Below are 19,945 nucleotides of genomic sequence, written 5' to 3' on the forward strand. Positions count from 1 at the left end.
GATTTAATTTGAGATGGCATCAATGATGTCATCAGTGATGTCACTGACCATGTCATGAGTGATTTAATATGAGAGGTCATAAGCAGTGTATTGGGGGCGTAAGTTATAATTAGCTTTTCCACTGAATATATATATATATATACATTCATGTTACAAAGCAGTGTCAAAGACACTATAAACGGGTGAACTCTCAGGAAGTAAATCGACATTGTAATCCCGACGGCAGAGCAGAAGCTGGCCCCACCGTCCTTCATGGGATTACAATTCTGCTCCTCTTGCTCTGTGGGCCCTTCGGAAGAGGAACAGAAGAGAAACATCATCCCACTCGAAAGCTCATATCCCAAAAATAGGACATTGAGGTGGGCTATTTTTGACTTTTTGAAGTTTAATTTGTAGCCCTCATAGGCGAATCCCTACATTATGGTGCTCACCCTGGTCAAATGTTCCTCCAGGTCATCATCTGTCAGATAAATATTATCTACATAAGATAATGCCTCTTCATCCAGATTCTGAAGTAACTCAGTTACTCTAGCTGAGAACAACCCTGGGCTGTTTCAATACCCCTGAGGGAGTCGACAAATTTATTCTGGGATCCAAACACCGAGAATGCTGTCAAATATCTGCTCTCAGGCACTATATTCTGGCAGAAGAATCCATTTGAGATATCAAATGTTGTTTTGTATTTTTGAGCACAATGTTGTTCAGCAATGCAGCACTATGTGCGTTTCGTACTGCAAATGTTTTTGTGCATGAGTTTAGATGTCTGTATTCCAAAACTAGATGATGTGAGTTGTCAGGTTTCATTACGGGTAATAAAGGATTATTTATTGGAAAGGTGCAAGTTTCAATAACCCCTGTTATTCAAGTTTATCTAAGATCTCTCCGACCTGCTTTATGCTTCTTGCTTAATTGGATACTGCCTCTCTAGAGTCGGAGTAGATTTTAATGGTATTACATGGTGACTTGAATCCTCATCCCACCCAACATGGTTGCGATATAAGGCAGAGGCAAGTGCTACCGCCCACCCCTACACATACGTGTGTTTGAAGCAGTTAGGAACGAGGTCTGAAAAAGCTGGAAACATTACCCTTTCTCCCTTTGGCCAATCCATAACAATAGCAGGCGGCCACTCTCTTTCAACTAAAAGAATGTCGTAGCCAAAAGTTAGGTTCTCCGAAAAAAGACCTCTAATTTTTATGGGCTTGTCCCCCTCCATTTGGAGTGTAATTTTATATAACCTATATGGGATACTTACCCTAGTATCAGGCGTTTCCACCATGATAAGTTCACTCAGCTCCGCTGTCACCAGAAATTCCAGCAGGTTCTGGCAAGCTATTGTTAATTCTGCTGCACTGTCTAGCATGTTCAGAGCCCATTGCCAGTTCAGAAGTTGAGTCCGCAGAATTCTGGGCGTGTCTGATCTTAACATCTGCTACCTTCTTCTTTTTGAATTGATGTTTTGACTTAGGTTTTTCTTCGGTTTTTAGAAGTGTAGTCTGAAATGCGTGGTGCGTCTCTGGACTTTGTACGCTCTTCTTGTCTGTGTTCTGACCGTCCTTCCTTCTCAGAGTTTTTCAATGAACCCTGAAAGGAACTAGAGGAACGTGTATCAGTGTCCTGATACCTGTCAGGTTTTCTAATGTTGTCCCTATTCCTAAGGTTATACCTTTGTTCAGAGGGTTCCTGTCGAGGACACCTACCTCTGGATTGAGATCTATTGTCTTTATTCTTTTGTTGTTTGTTATTATCCCATTTCTTCTTTGAAGAAGCAGGTGCTTGCTTAAAGGTATCCTTTTCGGGACTACCCATCAGTTGTGGTTTTATTGCTCTAGCTCCCAAATTGCCTAATTCTGCATAAGCAGTTTAAATTATTTTAGGTAATTTATGTTCCTATTGTAGAGGAGTGAAATCCCTTATGCGTTGGCGTATTGCACCGATGATGCCTCCCCTTTAATATTTGCTAATATTATAGCTGATACCGGGGCAAAATTACCTAGTAACTTCATCCCTAAGTTCAGAGCAGGTTCTGCTCCATTCTCGTTCTGTATTTGTCTTAATACATCTGGTATTACTGCCTGGGTTACCATGAGTCCTGGAATATATGGCAACTGTACCCCAAGAGCTACAATCCTCTATCTGGGGTGTTATTCCCATGGGCAAGCAAATTGTTAACATTCTGTGTTTTTCATGTGGGCTGTTGTCTTGAAATACCATCTCTAACTGTGTTATTTTTTTGAGCGACCCAGAGTGGCATTGGTTCACGTTCAGTGGGCATTTTACCCATTACTACATGTAATGTTTGTGGTCTAATTTTAGTTGTTGATGTTTGAGTCTTAACTGTTGGTGTAGCAGTTGCCGGCTGAACTGTGAGTGTCACATTACAAACTGTGTCATGTTTCGGTAAAGTTGTATTAGTTCTTTATGTAGCGTAAGGAAGTCTCCTGATGGCATTGCTTCAATGTCAGGATTTGGTGTCTAGGGCGCTAGCACCGGCCATGTTGCTCCATCTCTTTCGAGCGGACCGAGTCTTATTTTATTTCTTGTATGGGATAGGGCACCTTTAAACCAGTATAAATGCTCCTGGTAAGTGACTTGAACTTCAATGTCCTCTTACGAACAATATTCATTCAGTATGTCATCTTCTGTTGTGTCATGTTGTGTAGTAATGAAATGTCTTTGTTAGTGCATTTGCCTCTGGGAATGTAACCCATGAAGAGAATACCTCTGTTCTGAATGATTTGTGTGCCTCAATCCCGAAGCTTACTGGGTGAACACCGTAAATATCGTTTCCAGAATATCGAATGGACAGAATATCGATTCAAAAATATAGAATAGACAGAATATCGAATTATTAAAATATAGATAGGACAGAATATCGAAATTGGGGTAGGAAATATCGAATTCCACAATATCGAATTTTATGTTATAGATTCCCACAATATCGAATTTTATAATATAGATTCCCATAATATTGAATTTTTGTAGTGTTATGTTTGGTAGTACATGTGTTAAAATGATGTATTATTTTTCTAATGTATGTTTAATTTTTTTAAAGTAATGAATGTTATGTAATTTAATTTTTGCATAATTTAATTCCGTAGCGGGTTGTGAGTTTATAGGGGAATAGGGTGGAAGGTAATTTATTTATATTAAATGAAATATTAATTTAAATTTATATGTATTGATAATTAATTGATTGATAATTAATTATTAATTGGTAATACAATTTTATAAATTGGTAATTAATTTTTAATAATTGATTATTGATAATTCTGTTAATTGTATTTTTTATTATTAGGAGCGGGTTGTGGGTTTATAGTGGAAAAGGGTGGGAAGTAAATTAATTATAGTACATTAAATGGTAATTTTTATTGAAAGGTATTGATAATTAATTGATTGATAATTAATTTTTAATTTGTAATGAACCTTTAATAATTGGTAATTCATTTTTATTAATAGTTTTTAATAATTGATTAATTAATAATTATGTTAATTGTATTTATTTGGAGCGGGATGTGGGTTTATAGGGGAATAGGGTGGGAAGTGATTTAATTGTAATAATTTTATTTGTTTGTCTTAATAATTAATTGATAATTATTAATTGGTAATTCATTTTTATTAATTGATAATTACTTTTTTTAATTGCTAAATATTTTTTTAATTGGTAATTAATTTGTATTAATTGGTGAAAATATGTAATTATTTTTTTATTGGTATTGATAAGTATTTAAATTTTATTTTAATATTAGATCATTACTTACCCTACTGTTGCACTCTCTGGAGTGGGAATAGTAAATTTTACCCCTACGCTATCCAACGCTTTCCCTACTGTTGCACTCACTGGAGTGGGAATAGTAATTTTTACCCCTATGCTATCCAACGCTTTCCCTAATGTTGCACTCACTGGAGTGGGAATAGTAATTTTTACCCTCCCGCTATCCAACACTTTCCCTTCTGTTGCACTGTCCGGAGTGGGAATAGTAATTTTTACCCCTTCGCTATCCAACGCTTTCCCTACTGTTGCACTCTCTGGAGTGGGAATTGTAATTTTTACCCTCCCGCTATCCAACGCTTTCCCTACTGTTGCACTCTGTGGAGTGGAATAGTCATTTTTACCCCTGCTATCCAACGCTTTCCCTACTGTTGCACTCTTTGGAGTGGGAATAGCAAGTTTTTACCCCTACGCTATCCAACGTTTTCCCTACTGTAGCACTCACTAGAGTGAGACTAGTAATTTTTACCCCTACGCTATCCAACGCTTTCCCTACTGTTGCAGTCTCTGGAGTGGGAATAGTAATTTTTACCCATCCACTATCCAACGCTTTCCCTACTGTTGCACTCTTTGGAGTGAGACTAGTAATTTTTACCCCTCCACTATCCAACGCTTTCCCTACTATTGCACTCACTGGAGTGGGAATAGTAATTTTTACCCTCTCGCTAGCCAAGACAGTCTCTACTTTTTTTTTACATTACATTTATTATTTTTATATTTTAAGATGTTTTACATTATTTTAAATATGTTTTATTTAATTGTTTTTAATATTTAATTAATTTGATATTATGTTTGATATATTTAAAAAAATTGATATTTTAGTTAGCTATATTTTTAACAATCTATATTTTGAATTCCATATTTTAGTACTTACCTGTTTGTAGATAGGGATTCTATATTTTGTGCTTCGATATTTTGGAGTCGATAATTTGGCCATTCTATATTATGTCCCTCGATATTAAGTCACTGAACTACTTACTGGCCCAGCCCTAGCTGTTAACCCATATGCAGCTAGTCTTAGGGTGATGGCATTTCTAACATTTTCTGTCATTTGAATTGTATCTGCATTTTCTTCTTTGGCTGATAGATTTAACTCATGTACAGCGTTATTTACTTGCTCAGTCATTGTATAAGTAAGACATGTTTTCCAAGGGAACCAAGATAAGGGGTTATGCACAAATATGAACGATGTGTCCTTCGAGCTTGATTAACCAACAGCCAATAAATAGGATTTTTGCCTACTCAGCTGTGGCGGAGTTTGTACCCTCCCACTCCAGACGTCTCAGGAGAAATGGGAGCAAGGGTCTCTGAGCATAGCAAAACTGAACTACTAAGATTTTACTGTCAAGTAAGTATCCAACCAATGTTGGCAGCACCATGTCGTGTAGTTCCTATAAAAATTAATATATGATCTGCCCGTTTAGACAACATACACTGTAGGATTGGTGTCAGACTGATTCTAAACACCTCCACCGGGTATGTTAGCCTGTGTACCAGCTAGATCACAATGCCACTAGAAACTCCTATTATCAGGGAGAGAATAGTTCTTGGCAACTATCGAGCATGACAACCCTGATCCCTCAGGACCGTAGAAATAGTGAACTACTTTTCGCTCAGTCACTCGTGCTCACTTAGTATCAGAGAGATACACAGAATAAAGAGTATGGACGTTTTTCAGTAAGCATTTATTGAACAGTCGTTATTCTGGTGTAAAATAGGTGTGCTGAAACAACCAATAGACAGTAACAGATATAAATGATTTGAAGCACTAAGAAAGTAAAAGGATGGTAGATTTCTACCATCTTGCTATAATCATGAATACAGGCAAGTATATAAAATACATGACAATCAAAATGTGTACTCCTACGATGCTACCCTAACTAGTGTATCTAGCATGTGTATAGGTGTTAAGCCAAGAATCCCTCTAGGATAAAGTCAACCTCATAACCTGAAGTGAGAGACTGTGGGACCCCGTCTTGGTCTCTAGTGGGACACCCTGCAAGGGATGATAGACCATTATGAGCTAGAGTATCTGCATGGAGGAACCTCATTGTCTTCCGTCAGTGTGTCGGCAGGGAAGTCCTGATCTCCTCCGTTTGTCTCAGCAAGATGTGATGTTTATATACCCAAAGGTCCCCCTGGGGTTTCTACCTTGCTGTGCCACTTGTCGGACTTAGAATGACGTCGGGAATGAACTTTAAGCATAGTTATTATACAGGAGACATGCATCTTGCTGAGTTTCCAAGAATCGTCAAGAATAATGTATGAGGCTTTTACCAGGGAAAATGTGGCTTTCTGTGTGCAGTCTCGTATCTAGGTAAAAGGTCAGTCCCCAGGAACAGTCATTTGTGTAATGTAGGGGAGAGTATATGGGAAAAGTTACGATGTTACCTGAGCCTATATTGGGGTACCTATATGGAACATAACAATAACTGCTTAGAAATAAAGATCTAAAAAAATATGGTAAGTTGCTCACACTTTTCTACATCTCAGGCTTAAATACAAACTACTAGTAAACAGGGCATGTTTACAGAACATTTCGGGAACTCTCTCTTCTCATCCAACCCCTTCTAATTACTCCAACAGACATCATATCAACCACGCTTCTTCAACTCGGCGCCCAAGAACCGAATGTCAAGGGTCTTAAGCACTGTATAGATTCTGTTACACAATAAAATACAGCACATCACGTCTTAAATAGATTTAAATGTTCAATCCCCCTAGATAACTGAATAAATCATTGAGATAGAATTTAGTATGTTAATTTTGTTAGTTTATGTTAATGCTTTACAGCACTTCTGCTTTAACTTTGAAGCTGTCTGTAGAATATTGTTAGGCTTGTGCTCATTGTGCAATGCTGACCAAGAATGCTTTCTGTGTCTTTGCCATTACTATTGAAACAGAGCATGTTTATTTTCCATGGCCTATGTGCCTGAAGGTTGTTTTGAAATTTCGGAAACTACAGTCCCTCCCGCCATCTGTGTGTCATTTTGTATGTCATCACGAAAACACATGCTTTCTTTCCTTACTAGTTTGGAAAAATAGATTTCTTTTTATTAATACATAATTTTGACGCTACATAGTCCAAAATAATATGGGTTTTGTTTACGGTATGGTGCACAATTTACCAGAGAATATAATGTCTATTGAATATGCTTATTTTTCTCAAACCCTATGTATCTGTTCCCAAAGGAGTGAGGATTAAATGATTTACTTAATAAACAACTGGATATGTTTCCCTTCTCACGCTTTCCTTCTCGCCAATAATAATGCACTTTATTCTGTCTCAAGTTACCCAGGGAAAGAGAGACAAATGAGCCACAGATCGGGGTGCTGAACATGATTGTTATTTAGGGAAAACAATGGTTCTGGTGTGGCCTAAGGGTCCATTCAGAAGTGACCCTGGGGGGAGGGGGGCACTATGATTTAGAGAAGGAAGTTGAATCTTACAAGGGAGCGGTAAGTAATATACAGAGGGACATGTAGGTCAATTTATGACAGGTGTTTATTCCAAAGCAATAGTATTCAGGTGCTCACACAATTAGTGACAATAAGCGTGACGTGAGAAGTGAGGGTGATATTAAAATAAAGACATCACATTGACAACAGTAATAGGAACTCCTTTAGACATTTTTTTACAAAGTGAAAGGAGTTCACGTTGAAGGGGGTCGACGTCGTTTCAAACTCAATTATTTGAGTTCATCACCAGGACATACATAGGTGAGCAAGCTGAATTGGATTAGAATGCTGTTAATTAAACATCCATGGTGGCCAGTGCCTGAAACGTTGTGTTCCTATATTTTTCTCTTTTCGTTAGCGCTGGAGACGGTAGTGTTGAATTTAATTCGGACGGGCTGCTGGGCATTGCGAGGCATCGTTCAGAGCTGAATAATTATTTAGAAGATGATGATGGATTCAACACATTACATTTTAACAAACTGATCTGTGAAGAGCAACATAATTTCCTACTTATGCAATACGGACACAAAAAAGTATATGTACCCTGAAAGGAGTTTTGGTGGCATATTTACTATAGTGCTGCGTTGCTTAGCAATGCATGAAAAATGCTTGCACTGCGTTGTTTTCTTACCTCATGTATGCACCATACTTACTAATTGGTGCACCAAGACCCAAGCGCTATGACAGCGTAAGACAGCACGATGCAAAATTGTAGTACTGTAATAAGTCAATGTGGTACATCTCTGTCTCTAAGGTACAACTGTGTTATGCAGGTGCCCATGGTGTCATGGTGAAATTTGAAGAGTGACGCTATCTACAGCTTAGTTTTCCGAATTGAAAATATGGCTACTAATGAAGATAATACCAGCCAGGAAGGGCCAACCATGGATGGAGGTGCTGCTTTGAAGGGCACTCGCAAAAAGAACGTCAACTTTTCAGAGGCGGACTACTAGTTATTGATTGATGAGGTGACAAAGACGTGCAAATATTTATTAGCCTTATCTAAAAAGGAAGCACTATGGCAAAAATTGTGGCAAAAGCAAATGCTGTAGCTCCGAAAAGAAGAAACCTGGTCAATTGTGAGAAAAGGTGGCATGACTACAAAGAGAAGCTACACTACCCCAACCCTCCTGCCCCCTGCTGTCCCTTAAACTACCCCAACCCCTTCCACTGCCCTAAAACCTACCCTGACCCTGCCCTAAAAACTAACCCAACTACACATTCCCTTCCCACAACCTGCAGGCTAAAAACCCTGTACCCTGACTTACACTACCCATATCCCCGATCCCCCTGCACTATTCCCTAAACTACCTCAACCTCTTCCACTGCCCTAAAACCTACCATGGCAAACATAATTCATGTACACAACAATCCCATAAGGGACAACACAGACAATTCAAAATACGGATGTCTTGATCAGACAAAGCACACAGTACCAGGATACAATTCTGAATGCGCATGACTAAAGTAGCCAACTGGATGAAGTGCAACCTCCTCATGCAGAACAGAGATAATACCAATCTGGTGGTCTATTACCAATGTGCATTGCCATGGCATTGTACCTGGTGACCTATAGAGGTTGAACCAAAAAACAACTCTAGTAAACTAACAAGTTACCTTGGATTCATTATCATCAACAAATGAAACATGTAGGCCCAAGTAAACTCAGTCATCCTACTTCTACACATTAAAGATGTAGAAGTAGTTATTCATGTTGGAATCCTTCAAGAACAAAAACAACATTGCCCAATACTTCAGAAACAGCAGACTCTATGACAGAAGCACCCTCTACAGTGGAATAACTAAACCAATCCTAAACTAAATTCAGAACACTCAAAATGGAGAAGGAAAACAGGTCCTCTAACTGCAAAAACAAACGCATGTCACACCATACAGAGGAAGCTCCAGTGTCTCAAAAACATAAGTAGTTGTTGATACAAGGACAACCCAGTAAGCCCACATGACCTAATAAACAATGTATCAAATAATAATCAACATCATGTGGGACTCATTTAAATGAGAACCCTCATAAGATAATTAGTTAACATTCAATTGAACATTAGCAATGCTGCAAATGCTGCATGTCCGCTGTTAGAAGAGCAAAACATAAGAGTACCAGCTCAATTGGTCATTAACAATGCTGCTTGTGTTCCATGTCCGCTGTTAAGTGAAAAAAATATCTATGGTGAATATATGGCTTGAAACAAATAGCAAGCAAAATTACACAAATAAAAAAGCTGAACCAAACAGGTTTCAATGATACATGTTTGTATTACATCCATACATACATATCTTGCAAGGTGTGACAATGTGAAATAAGTAGTGCAGATGACGCAGTGTAGATAAAGTGATTCAACAGACAAAAGACATTGTATAATACAGACACTGTAGGTTCCCAATGGTTATGTGAGTCCCAATGTTCAAACAAAAGATAAGGTGGCTCAAACAGTCTAGCCATCCTGTTATGTCCATTGCAAGATTTAACCACTCACCAAAGATGGCCTGCTATCTGTATTCAATACTTAAAACCTGTCAAGAAAAACAAACAGTGAGAAGGGCCACACCACAGCCCAACTGGAATGTGAAAAACACCATCTTGTACCTTAAAATGTTCAACATGAACTATAATCAACTGTTAGATAAGTACTCCAGTACGCCCAGCTATGTAGGAATCAAGAGGTTTGAGAGGCAATAACCATCAGTCAGACAAGGAACATGTACTGCTGTTGATGAATAACAGCCTCACACATAAATCCCCTGTCACAAACATATCAAAGCATACCCTCAACACCCATGAACAGAGTGTACTGAGTAAGGGTTTGAGATGTGTCCTTACTGATTGTCCTGATAGTTTTAGGCTGAGGGGTAAATTCTATTGATTCTTTACAACCTTTAGGCTCAACCATTTAGTCAAAGATAAACCTGAAATGGAGTAAGAGGAGAGGGATAAATTATACTTACCTTCACAATTTGATCCCCCAGGATGCCTTATGAGCACAGAAATTCTAGTGTTTGAGAAGATTGTACTTAAACTGGTAAAGGTGTTGGAAAAGAAAAGTAGATTCATCCCGTATAATATTTCTAGCAATGAAAGGAAGGCTCTAGCTGTTTTGTCTAATATGAACATTACCATCAAGCATGCACCAAAGCAACAATGTATTTGATTTTTTATGTGTCAATAAAGGTGTGTTCAATTTACCTTGAGGAAAATGAACACCAATGCATTACACCTAAGAAAACTATTCCATGCAAGCAATACAGGAGGCTACAGCAAGTGTCAACACATGGAACATAGTAGGACAATTGAACAAGTAGCTAACCTTAGATCTCGGCAACAACAGAGTGGTTTGGCATACTAGTGGAGCAGGAGCAGCAAAGAAGGGGCCTGTGCGATTGATTAAAAGATCGAAGCGGAAGCAGGAACAAATTTCAGTTTTTACTTCATTTCCTTCAATTCTAACAACTCTAAGTAGGAGGGACATCTGCCACAGTTGCCTTGATAGAAAGGCACATCATAATGAGCTTGGGGGGCCTCTTGGCTGGAGTTCTGCCGCTAGCCACTTCTGCCTATGACGATGTTGATGCAGATGAAAATTCCTGCCGGAGGCAGTAAAACTGTGGGGTCTTTTGCCCATTGACCCACCAAAATGAAAAATCGACGGTGGGGCCTTTATCGTCAAGATTTAAATCAGACCCTAAGTCATGTACATTTGATGTCACCTACAATATTATGACTAAGGTTATAATAAGACAATGCAGATTTTTTTAAACATTCAAATGATTGAAGTTAATAATACTAAAAAATACTCAATGATTATAACTAATAGTAATATAATTTTAAACTATTAAATAAATAAATTCAATAAATAGTATCAGAAATCAAACAACTGATTTCGTCCCATACAGCCTTCACTTGAATTATTAACCATTTCCGGTACGCCATTTACATCTATTGTGGTCGCCTCTGTGTCATATTAAAGTAAACATTATGCAAATGTTATGTGGCACAACACATACCACAATTATTCTGCACACCAATAATGGACAGAAAAGGCATGTGCCTCCTGACATGTCCAAACACTTGAATCTTGAACTGAAAAGACCAAAGGCCCATCACTCTGTGGTTGAGCAAATGGACTCATCATCCACGAATGGAGTCCATATTCTTGTTCACCTATGAAAGAAAATGTATTAACGAGTATAAATATAGTTCTACTATGCTTAAAAATACATTCATGGAATACAAATATTTGGATACAAAGAAATCATTCATTACACTTCTACAGTTATTAAAAGTATGGTTGTTAATGGCTAAATAATGCACCACTATTTGTGATATTTAATCATTGGCAAAACTAAAGATTTTTAAGTATTATCAAATTATACTGATGATTTGTCCCATAAACAAATACAACATATTTGTTAAAGATCACAACAGATGTTAACAAACTTAAAAAACGAAACCATTAAAAGTATACACTCATTATGGTTCAAAAAAGGATATTGCAATTAAATGCTTACTGTGGTACACTCACAGATTCCTACAGCCACTCACATACCCAATCACACACCAATACAGCCACTAACAATCACACACCCATAGAGCCACTGACACAGCCACTCACATACCCAGTTAGACATTGACATAATCATCACACACCTATACAGCCACTAACATCCCAAGTGAAACATACACAAATATTTACACACCCTGTCAGAGACCCACAAAATTACTCAACAACCACTCATAAACCAAGTCAAACACTCAGAAACCCATTCACAGACCTAGAAAGCCAGTGACACACACAAACTCACACGCCCCTACAGACACTAAAACAGCCACTCAAACACATACACACACACCCATACAGCTGAACACACAGACAGTCACAAATAAACAGTTAATGAGACAGCAAGATATAGACCTGTATAACCAGAAAGACACCAGCTGAGAGATTCACACAATTACTTAGTCAACCAATGAGAGATCCACACAGACACTCACATATCCATTTACACTCAGATAGAGGCACTTTCAAACTCTCTCATATACCCATGTAGCCAGTTATACGCCTAGTGTATTAAATGTGTTCTTGTTTTGCAAAAATGCTTTTTGTTGAGAATGGATATTCAGATCTGTTGTGGAGCAAAAACCTGCTATTTTGTTTTGAATGTGTGCTTGTGGTTTGCAATCCATGATGGATTCGCGGATTTAAGTGAGACAATAGCAAAGGAGTTTAAAATAAATAAATAAATAATGTTTGGGAATAGGGTTGGCTCTGAAAAGAACCTTTGCGTTTATGGTGTGTAGATGATAACTAGACATAGACCAGGATGCTTTCAAGTTCTTGAGGATCACCCTATTCCTAAATTTGTGAAATGGACTCTATCTTCTTGATATATTCCATCCATATCAAACTGGAAGTTGTTGTGGTACATGGAGCTCATGTTGTGGTCTCAGAGGAATGCAGAAATAGTTTTTTCAACATGTTTCCTGGATATTTTTATCTGTTGATAGAATTTGGTTGACCACTGCCTCTCCTGTCTTTGGCAGATGTTGGGCAACACCAAGGCAATATGAGGGTAAAGTTTCATTAATTTACCAATTGCATCCTTCATTAGGATTTCCACTCTTACCTTCCAAATTGTGGCTAGGTCAATGCCACCACAGTGCACAATCATAACTTCTGGATGTTGGCAATCCACAATGCTTTTAACCAAATGCAGCAATTGATGCCACTTTAATGCTCTCTAGCCAACCCAAGTAATATCTACATTATGTAATTCCAAATCCCTGCAAATGCTAATCTTTCCAGCACTCTATTTGGCCCAAAACACAAAACTATTATCCAGAATCCACAATCTGACGATATTGGAGGCATGCAGGAGTAGCACACAGGAGAAGGCTGCAGCTGAATGAGGTAGTTTTAAAGATGAAAGGCAGTTAAAATGGAGGACGGCACCTGAAATATAATAGAACAAAAGAACATACTTGATTGGCTGGTGGAGCTGTGCAGGTAACATTAGGTACTGATTTGGAGATATAAGTTTCAGCATCTGTAATTGGCTTTAAAAAAAGTTATGTTGTTAGGGATATGTTTGAAATTGCAACCAGTCCACCACACCTTTTACAGTTTAATTTGAAGCTTGTATGCTGCTTACAGAAAGTAAGGTGAACTTTTGACTTAGTGGTAGGTAGAGAGTGTTGCAATCATGGTCATCATGGAAACAGAGCTAACATAGTGTGCTGGGAAGGCAACAAAAATGGCTGCACTGTAAAACTCACAAGCAGAGTGGTGTACAAACATTGTTCATTATAGACTGTTTGGCTTTTCTTTGAGTACATTCCACAAAGTAAAAAACAAATGGAAAGCATTAACATCAGCTTGTTAAATGATTGTAAGGGATTCACCACAACTTTAAACAGGGGGCACTTTTAACCCTATGGTGGATCCACAGATCCACCCCCAAAAAATACCAATTGGGCTTCTTTATGGGAGTTTTAGAAATTGTTAAAAAATACTGATAATTGTACTTCTTATATTGAGAATGGAAGGCCATTCCTATATTTATGAGTAGAGATTTTTACTGATTACAGATTTTAAGCGATAATGATAAACATATTGGAGAAAGGTAAAGAGATTTCACAGGTATGTGAATTAGGGTGCACTTTTAAAAAGTATTTATAAATAAAAAGTTATGAGGGTATATAAGCTGAAATAAAAAGTTATGAGGGTATATAAGCTGAAAGAAAATGTGTAGGATGTACACAACAGCAAAAGGGAAAATAAAAGGGAGGGTAGTTGAAGATATTAAGTGAAAACATAGTGAGCAGCAAAGGAGGAATTGCAGTGGCTATAGAGAAAATATAGTTATTTTATTAAGCTACTATGAATGAGTGTGTTTGGAGGTAGATGTGGGTGATTGATTACATTGTAAAATGTAATAGTATATTATCTGTACACACAGTCAGGCAGGCACTGATGTTACATCCCCAGAGAAAACTACTTATGTACCCACCACTCATAAAGCCAAACAGTAACTGACACACTCAAAAAGACACCAATAAAACCATTCAGACACATTTCTAAAAAGTCCTGCATTGTGTTTAGGAGGAATGAACAAAGCACTTTTGTATGGTACACTGTCAGAGGTTGAAAATGTTTGGTAAGATATCTAGTCACGTCTCTTTGGTGCTGAAGTGCAGTCTGCTCATAATCAGGAGTTGGTATGTTCAGATGTAGACCAACAGAAAGCAGATATTAATTCTGATGATTTTGCATGAGAAATAGCAAAGTTGAATCCAGTTTCAACAGAGAAACCAAACTTTAGGGATGATTACGACTTTGGCGTTGCTGCGCCGGCTCTCAGCTGACACAGCACTGCTAAAGGCACACCAGGACCACCCACCTTATTACAAGTTGAACTCGTTTAAGGGGGACGGGCCTTTGGAAAATAGGCACTGCAATGGAAATGGCAAAAACAGCTACAACACTGCATGGACGGTGACGTCCATGCCGTGCTAGAACTGTGTGGGAATAAAGACATTCCCAATGGCAGAGAGGGCGTGGCGGCCCTATATGGCCCTCTTTGTTCCTGCACTGCCCAGCCTTTTCGTGGGGGGGCTCCCGCCATGAAATGGCTTGTGGTGCAGGAACTTGTAATATGCTCAGTGGGACTGGTGCAGTCCGCTGAAAATGTTACATTGTGGCACGGCTCCACCACCACCATGGAATGACTGTTCCTGGATCAGCCGGTGGTCCACTGCAAGTACGTCTTTGAAAGTCGGAATCCGGAGGACGGTGGACCACCACTGCTGCACCACTGAAAGTGCGACGATGGAAGTCCGACGCACTCGTAATCAGCCCCTTTGTTTGTATTTGTTATCAGCGCACTCACTACAAAGACCACATTCGAAATGTTGATGTCTTCTTGAAAACTGATCAAGCAAACTGAGAAAAGTGGCTTGAATTTGCAGTGTTTTTTTGTAGAAGAACATTTCGATATGTCAAAATGCCAGATTATCTGCAAGTGTTGCAATGAAAAATTAGAGGACCACAAAATTCTTGCAGAGCAATGCATAATAAGTTAGAGCTGGTTCAAAGTCAGAGGAACTTTGGCATCCAAGGGGCCGATTATGATGCCAGTTACGCATATGACTGGCAACGTATCGGAAGCAGGACGACCCGACAAGGAGTCAGCGGTCAGGGGTGAATCTATCTTGGACTATGCAATCACGGACTATGATACGTTCACTCTCATCCGAGATATGGTGATCACTCACTCTTCTTTGAGCGACCATAAAATGATCAATATAACTGTCTCAATAAATCCTCCAGAAACTAATTCTTGGTCCCTAGTGAATAGAGGAGTGTCTATTAATTGTAAATCTGGAAAATGCTTCTGGGAAACTCTCTCTATGAAGGATGTACAAAATATCCTTGCCAAAACGTTACTAGAATTAGATGAATGGCAGGGTATGGAATTTTTACACCTCGAAAAATTTTATAAAGAAACTTACCAAGATAGCTAAGAAAACTGGAAATTCTAAAAAGTTACACTTTTCTCCTAGTAAACTATTTAGTTTAAACAAGGAGATAAACAAATTGGTGAGGCAACAGTACCTTAATAGATCTAGGGAAAATGAGCAAAAGTTAGACTTACTAAAAAGAAGGAGGGTTAGATTGAGATTTAAGTTAAAAAGAGAAAAAGAGGATTCTCTCTGGATTAGGTTAAGAGAGGCTTCGGCCTTTATCAAATCTAGAGATTTTTGGTCCATAATAGGGAAGGGATGTGGAGCAATAACAACACCCACCCCAATCTCTATTGCGGAAGATGTCTGGATATTATTCGTATCTAGCTTATATGCACCTAACGGTACAGTGGGGGATAAATGGGATCCAGCCTCAAATAGTGAGCATAAAATAGAACTCCCTACCGAGAAATCCATAGCTACCGTGATAAAGAGTATGCGCTCTTCCGGAGCAATGGGTCAGGACGAATTGCCTATGTCAATAATTAAGCAAGACGTCACTTCCTGGAGTAGGATTCTTCTCCCAGTGTTTCAAGCATGCTTTATATCTAGATCAGTCCCCGACTCTTGGAGGGGAAGTATATTAATCCCCATATTTAAAAAGGGTGCACGGGATAAGCCTATGAATTATCGTCTAATAGCTCTATTGGATTCTATAGGAAAATTTTTCGCCAAATGTCTTTTAATGTTAATAACTGAATGGGCAGAAACAAATGGTATTTTACCTATGGAACAAACGGGATTTCGCAAAGAGCATGGAACTCTAGATAACTTGACACTATTGCAGGTGATTGTGGACAAATATGTACGTGTTCGAGGTGGTGGCATATATGCAGCATTTATCGATTTCTCTACAGCGTTTGACAAGGTGGACCGTCCAACGCTGTGGAGAAAGCTGGCTGTACTGGGTATGCCAGTGTATTTACTCGAATTAGTAAAGTCTCTTCACTCGAACACGTGGTGTAAGGTGCTACAAGGCGGAGAAAGGGATCTTTCTCAATCTATCCCTTCTCAGAATGGGCTAAAACAAGGATGTATACTGGCCCCTATATTGTTTTCACTATATACGGCAGACCTACCATCTTCCATTGCAGATTGTGAGGGATTAGCCCCGACAATTGGAGGGTCATCCATATCGGTTCTAATGTATGCGGATGACATACTTGTTTTAGATTTAACCCCGAAGGGTTTGTCTAATCGTCTACATGCATTGAATCGATTTGCTGAAGCACATTACATGAAAATTAATATTTCGAAAAGTAAAATCATGTGCATTTTTGGAAAGAAAAAATGTAGGTCTGGAAGCTATAGCTGGGCTATAGGTGGACAAAAACTAGAGGTGGTTAAAACCTACACCTTTTTAGGCAAAATAATCTCAGCAAACCTTAGTGAGAATCCCCACATAGATCATAACTCACGAAAAGCATTGGCCCATGGCATGGGGTTATGTTCCCTATACAATGCGACAGGGAAGAGACATTTCTCACTCTTTTTGGATGTATTTAGAGCAAAGATACCTGCAACTCTACTGTACGGAATTGAATTAGTGGAGTTGAAACAATGGGGATTTCTGCAAAAAATGGAAGGAAAGGTACTAAGAAAAATTTCTTCCCTTAATACAGCATGCTCTGCATCTTCATGCAGGCTGGAATTCGGACTACGAAGCTGTTGGGTACAGGGGTTGGTAGCCCTCGTAAGATGGGTAGCCTGTTTGGCCAGAGGTAAACCGGGTTCCTTACGAGAAGCCATTAAAAGGGAACTCTTGGGCAACTTTAACGAGTTTTCTTTGTTAGTAAAAAACTTTAGAAAAGCAGTATCCTTGTTAGAATTGGATGAATGCACCTTATTCCTACTCTCACCGGCTGAGCTAAAGTCTAAATTAAAATGTGCATCTTGGGAACTCTGTTATAAATTGGATATACTTGCCCAACCAAGGCAAAAAGAAAGGGAATCACTGGTAAAAACATATATACCAAAGCTGGCCCAACAATACCTTATTTGGAATATTCCTCATAGAGTCCGTAGGTTATGGTACCTTTTAAGACATGATTTGCTTCCACTAAATCTCCTTTTAGCGAAATGGTATGGGGTATCGCCAAAATGTAATCTTTGTAATAATGCTGTACAGGATCGTAACCATGTCTTGTTTATTTGTCCCGCATTGCGCCATAAATGGATAAAACCAATTTGTCTACAACTAGGAATCTGAAATGTAAAAACGTTTTGCCATGCACTTTACTGCCCTCCAAATGAAATGTTTTGTTTCAGAATTTTTAATTTTTTTAAAGGGTTTTTAGATATTTATTAATGATGTATAGGGAGAGGTTTGATGATCGCTTTACCGGTAGACAAGTAGTGTTTCCTTCTTATCTTGTTGTGATTTATCTGTAATTAATGTTGTATATTTGTGTGTTTATTTTTATGTGGCCCTCATCGAGAGCCAAAACATAATAAACTTTGACTTTGACTTTGACTTTGAGTCAGCGGTCTCCCTTCCCAGATTATCATCTGACTGCAGTGTTGGCTGTCAGATCCTGTATTTTTTCATTACAGCTTGTGCTTTCACAGCACAAGCTGAAATTGAAAAAATTAAAGAGCTCATTATGATGGCGGAACAATCGCCACCGCTGGGCCGGCAGACAGAAAGTAGGTACATTGCTTTTCTGCTGGTGTCAATTGTAACGATTGCTTGGCGGGAGGAGGAGGGCCACTAATATGGTGCCTAGCAGGCACCATCTGCCATATTAGGATGTGGGTATTGGAGAGGCATTTCCATGGCGGCGATGCCGCCATAGAAAGGCTGGCAGGGTTTGGGGTTCTGTTGCAGGGCCCCCTTGTTTGGGGGGTGTTGCTGCACTGGGGGGTACCCATGGTACCCCCTTGTAGTTCCTTGCACCAAGTGGCAGGCACAGCATGGGGCCTGCCACACGGTACAGGGAAATGCGGTTAAAGCACTTTCAACATTGCGGGCGGCGCTGCAGCCAGCAGCACTGCCCTCAATGTTGAAAGCCCAGGATGCGTCTGCCAGTGTGGGGGGTGCATCCTAATTGGGCTGGTGGGACCACTGCATGTCTTGCAGGTGGCCCCATCATGATTAAGATGGCGGGCGGACATCTTAATGACCCCCATAGAGTTTAATCATCCTTGCACTGTGAGACAGGCACCATACGGTGCCTGCCCCACAGTATAGGAATGTTTTGGGGGGCACCAAATTTGCCCCAAGGGCCCCATAGAAAAGGGCCAGGGGGAAAAGGGGCCGTGCTAGGGGTCCCAAAGTCACCTATCATGGCAGATGGACCGCCATGAAAGTGTTGGGGAAAAACAAAATTGGAATCCCAATGGAGGAACCCAAGCTGCCTACACTGCCATTTGTTGGTCATATTCCCGACCACCTCCCCGATGGGCTCCGTGAGGCCATCAGTAGCGGAGCAGTATTCCCTCGCAGGTTTCCCTCCGACCACCAGTATTGTAATACGACAGTCGGATGGAAACCTCTGATGTCGGGTAGAAGGACTCCAACAAGCTGTCCGCCTGACATCATAATGAGGCCCTAAAGGTTTATGAAACAATACTGATACAATCATACACCCTTTTCAAGCAATAGTGAGGATGGAATCAAATAGTGGGCAACTACCATCGACTGAGCTACAGAAAGGCCTTAAAGGTCAAGTTGTGTACTTACCTTTAGATTGTAAATGAAGTAATGAAACTGTGGGTGTAGAGAGAGATTTGGAAGTATATATAAATAAGGTAAAGTAAGCTAATTTCTATCTTAAAGAGAATAATCCTTACTATAGAGATGTAGATGTCGACACACATGTAAGCTGCATGTAGGAAGACAGGTTGCCTTCAAGTAGACAGTTTGAAAAAGTGAATGCAAGTAGATATGAAGAAATATATGAGCACTACAGAATAGATCCAATGCGTTAAAAGAGGTTATTGTGCATGCTATTGATTTATATCAGATGAAACAAGCTACAGGACCTCCAGTGAGTGTGTGGGAAAAATGTTTAGAGGATTGATGTTTTCCTTAATTATTTCCATCTGGAGTAGGTGGACGTCATGACGATCATCCTGTGCAAATACCTGCTGCTGAGTATAGGTCAACAAGATTATATTCAGAGGTCCTTAGATTTAAAAAATGTATTCTGTTTGTATTTGATCTCTTATTTGTAAGTGAT

General features: G+C 39.2%; 1 long non-coding RNA gene across 2 annotated transcripts in view; it reads right to left on the bottom strand.

Moving 5' to 3' along the window:
- Window positions 1–9,508: 9,508 nt before the first annotated feature.
- Window positions 9,509–19,945, bottom strand: part of LOC144770444 (uncharacterized) — a 35,051-nt gene continuing 24,614 nt past the window's right edge. For both annotated transcript variants that reach the window (XR_013598900.1, XR_013598899.1), the window contains 2 exons: window positions 11,249–11,405; window positions 9,509–9,760 (listed from right to left, as the gene is read on the bottom strand). This is a non-coding gene — a long non-coding RNA (uncharacterized LOC144770444). The remainder of the gene's footprint in view (window positions 9,761–11,248; window positions 11,406–19,945) is intronic.

This window comes from Lissotriton helveticus, chromosome 1_1, assembly GCF_964261635.1.
Source record: "Lissotriton helveticus chromosome 1_1, aLisHel1.1, whole genome shotgun sequence".
NCBI lineage: Eukaryota > Metazoa > Chordata > Amphibia > Caudata > Salamandridae > Lissotriton > Lissotriton helveticus.